Genomic DNA, 4,276 nt, shown 5'->3' on the forward strand with positions numbered 1-4,276 from the left:
CCTTATTGGACATTGTAAAATATGATTAAATTTCAAAATATCCATTAAAAGAGTTTTGAAGTAATTTTAGACCCATTACTTCATTGAAACATATTAATTTCCAACCACCAAAGCTCTGGAAAGTGCATTTTTTATGTATCCCCCGAACAAAAGTTCAATATCATACATTCAGATGCCAAAATGCCGATTTATGACCAAAATGACAACGAAATGGATATTCAAGTGTTTCGTGTTTTCACGAACAAATAGCAGTTTTATAAGACCAAAGTGTCGTCAGAGTTCTATTTCACTTGTTTTCCGAACAAAAATGTCATTTTCAGTGAAAATAGAGCAAGTTGGAAAATTCACTTCAATCCGACCTATTTTTCGACCATTAAATGCCTCAAATCGCATCGTGACCACTTTTAATCGATTGTAAGTCGAAAATTGAGCGGATATGGTCTTTCGTGAGCCTTTTTCAGCCAGTAGATGCGTATTTTTGGCAGCAATTTCATCGTAGAATGTGACTCTTCGTACAAATTCCGTTCATTGATGAATTGCCTATGCCCAGAACTTCGAAATACGAATTTTCCCGGATATATGGCATATGCCATTTTGTTGGTATGGTAGCCGGCTACAAACGCTCAGTTTTTGGTAAAACATTGTCGGGCTGATTTTTGAGAAATCGCCTTTGGCGTGAAATTTAAGGGGGTCGATTTTTCATAAAAATCGACTTTTTTCTTTTATATCACATAAACATTGGCATGTGTGTATGGAACTTTTTGAAGGTCGTCTCAAATGATATCGAGCTGACTTTGCCCAATTGGCGTCTGAGTTGATCTAGTGTGCGAAATAAATACTTGGAAAAATCGTATACATGCAGGCTAGCGAAGCCATAGCCAGCTCTCCTGTAATGCAAATGTCAATCTGAGGACGGGTTTCGATGTGGCCCGACACCAGCTACAGCTTGGGCATATCGACACCGAAATCTGTGGGGGTCATAAAAATTCATGGACAAACGGGGACACGCACATCCAAATCAATACTTTCATAAAAAATCAAGATCAAACTGCCAATGCCCATAACTTTTTCGTTTTTGGACCAATCAGGGCACTTAGACCGCCGTTGGACAGGTGGTGAGGAGGAGCTTCTCTTGGACACCTCAGACAACCCCCTGGGTACCCCCTTTGTAAGATATGGGTATAGATTTGAAAATTTATCGAAATTTTCCAACCGCTATATTTTTGCCCAGACCACACTTTAGGCATGGGGGATATGCAGTTTCCGACTATTTGGGCCAAGACCTTTCCAACGGTACCTAACATGCTGGGGCCCAAATAGTGCCCTGAGAAAATAGCATACTTACTGTATAATATACTCGTGACGCAAAAACTGGCATTTTTGATATTTGGCTTGAAATGCACAGTTGTTGGAGCGTCACTTGTCGGACTATCGTCCTCCGTGATATTAATATATAGTTATTACAAAAAGCATGTCACAAAATGACTTTTTTTCATTTAATCAAGCCAATTTTTTTTAATTCAGTCCAAGGAGTTGTGAATTTCCGTAGAAAGCATTCTATTTTCAAATAAATTGGAAATTATCATAAAGCTTTTTTCAGCCCATACCATCTACATGCCCGGAAGGTTTTAAGCTCATCGTAAAACTTTGTTGGAGCGTGAAACCACGAAATCGCCCATCATTCAAAATTTTATTGAATCACTTAGAAATTGCCGGACCAGAATTACTGAAGCAATCTGAACAAGAATATTTCGAAACACAAAAATCGTGGAGAGAAGAAGTACGATCACACGTATTGCGAATCACTCAAAACGGCACGAATATTCATAAATTCGAGCAAGATTTAATAAGGTAAGGGTGGTTTTTCAACCACCTTAGTATATATATATATAGTAATTACAAAAAGCGTGTTGGAAAATGACTATTTTTCATTGAATCAAGCCCAATTTTTTAAATTAAGGAAACGGACAGCCGAATGGAAACATGCCCAAGACATACGCTTAATTTATCAAGAAAAATTAGAGAAAACAAATAAACTTTTTGCTGAACTAACTGATCTAATGCTTTATCTGCAAGAACGTGAACGTGAAATCGTGAAGTAAGTTTTTTGAATAATAAAATTTACAAGTAGAAATCAATTGGACCTTGGAAATGTTCTACGAAAAGTCTGGAAAGTTTAATTATAACGTTTCCAAAAATGTATAAGATGTATTCAAAGATATAAATTAATGTTAAATTTGTGTTAAAGAGTTAACGCATACATCACATGAACTATTGAGAATTCGTTGGACGTTTATCGATACGTAGTTAAATGTGGAATTTGAAAAAAGTTATACTAAAAGTGCGGGACAAGTGTTGTTGTAGTCACGTGATAAAAAAGCCGAAAAAATATTTTCAAGTGTTACATTTGCGGAAAACTTTTTCAAGATTCAGTTTACATATCATTCCAAAGTAGTCATTTGTCAAAAGAAAAGCCAACATTCTCTCTCTGTATTTAAATCATACCTAAAAAAATTCTTAAAATCAACAAACTAAAGGGACAATTTGTCCGTTTGCCCAAACGGGAAAAAAAGACGGACGGACATTCGGTCCTTCTGACACCTTTATATCATTCATAGCATTGATTTTTTGTTGAACGTTCGGAATCATTGATAATACACTACTCAACAAATTTCGAAAAATTCTCCCAAGATGAAAAGACTCATTCTTATGGTTTTTGGGGCCCCTGAATCCGAATCTGCCATTAGTTTTGGTCTGGCAGCCGATGGTGGCTTATCGACCGGTGTTGGGACTTTGAATTCGCTTTGTGGTCGTGCAATTGAATCGCTTACGATTCGGAAATACACATATTGTTTTTTTGTTGTTGGTTGGTTTGTTTGTTTGTTTATGTTCAGGGTGGATGGGTGGTTTGGAAACAAAATGTGGATGCAAAAACAAAAACTGTTATCTACTCACCGTTGTGAATGTTTTGTGTAACAGTGAACGTTTTGTCAGCAGTGTTTAATTTAGATAAATGAATTTTATCTAGATAAAAACCAGATAAGACCTAATTTTTGTGTTTTAATCTAGATAAAGATAAGATCTTCAATTATCTTCAGATAAAAAATGAGATAATTCTTGGTTGTTTTTGCGTAAAAATCTCAAAAAATATTGCGTAAAAATCTCAAAAAATATTTCTTTCGATATTCTTTGCGTTGTTTATTCTCAAAATGTACGAAATAAAATTTATTTTCTGATATTTTTTACAATTTCTGAATGTTTCTTCTTGCAATTTTTTCCTTTCGTTTTTTATCCAATAGCAATTTTTTCCCTCCCTTTGAAATTTTTAATTGATCAATTTTAGAATTATCTCAATTTATCTTCAAAAAATATAAGATAACGTGTAAAAAATAAGATAAGGATAATTTGACGATTTTTTAAAATTAATCTAGATAAGATAAAAGATATTATCTTATCTTATCTTATCTTATCTTTTATCTTATCTAGATATTTATTTTTGTCCAAACACTATCCAAGGGAATCACTGGATCTGGTGAACGGATTAGAATTTATTCAGGCGATTTAACGCGAGGTGGCTCTGGCGGAGATTTAACTATATGTTCGTAAATTTTGCAAGCATCGGTTCGGATATAGAAATATGCAAGATAATTATGCAAAGCATAGACGCGTACGGACGACCGTGCGACGAACGTATCAACGGGCGATCGTGCATTGCGAGACGTGTGTGTATGAATACAGTATACAGCAAACAACGATGGCTCTGGTGATACGTCCATCGCACGGTCATCCGTATGCGTTTATGCTTTGCATATTTATACAGTATAGAACATCTAGGTAAACATATTTCTATGTCCGAACCGGTGCTTGAAATTTTGTGAGCTGGAATTGGACTGGCACTTGATAGAGATGTAACGCCATCTTTATCCGTGTCATCTTCATCTAAATAGGTGGGAAAATCAATCAAAAGAAGAACACAAATTTTCAATAGAATCATTTTGCACGCCGGTAGGGATAAAAAAAATAAAAGATTCGTTTCACGTCGCAACAAATGTATATATATATGATGAATCCATGCGCTTGGATGGAACAAATCAAATAAAACCAAGAAAACTAAAATTTTGAAACACATTGTCTTTGCCACATAATTCGCAGTCTTTGGTTTCTGTGTTGTATTGTATTGTGGATGTATGTCGTCAATGTATAGTTTTACATTTTCGATATGTTATTAATATGTTAATAACCAAAATATCGGAAAATTTCTAGTAACTCAAACATA

At 35.0% G+C, this 4,276-nt stretch overlaps 1 long non-coding RNA gene across 1 annotated transcript; it reads left to right on the forward strand.

Moving 5' to 3' along the window:
* Positions 1 to 115: 115 nt before the first annotated feature.
* LOC129570881 (uncharacterized) lies at positions 116 to 4,266 on the forward strand. Its single transcript, XR_008688179.1, has 3 exons — positions 116 to 1,851; positions 1,961 to 2,098; positions 3,487 to 4,266. It is a non-coding gene; the product is annotated as an uncharacterized LOC129570881 (long non-coding RNA).
* Positions 4,267 to 4,276: the final 10 nt, after the last annotated feature.

The sequence above is a fragment of the Sitodiplosis mosellana genome, unplaced genomic scaffold (genome assembly GCF_009176505.1).
Source record: "Sitodiplosis mosellana isolate CC-2019 unplaced genomic scaffold, AAFC_SMos_1.0 Smas_scaffold_504, whole genome shotgun sequence".
Classification (NCBI taxonomy): Eukaryota; Metazoa; Arthropoda; class Insecta; order Diptera; family Cecidomyiidae; genus Sitodiplosis; species Sitodiplosis mosellana.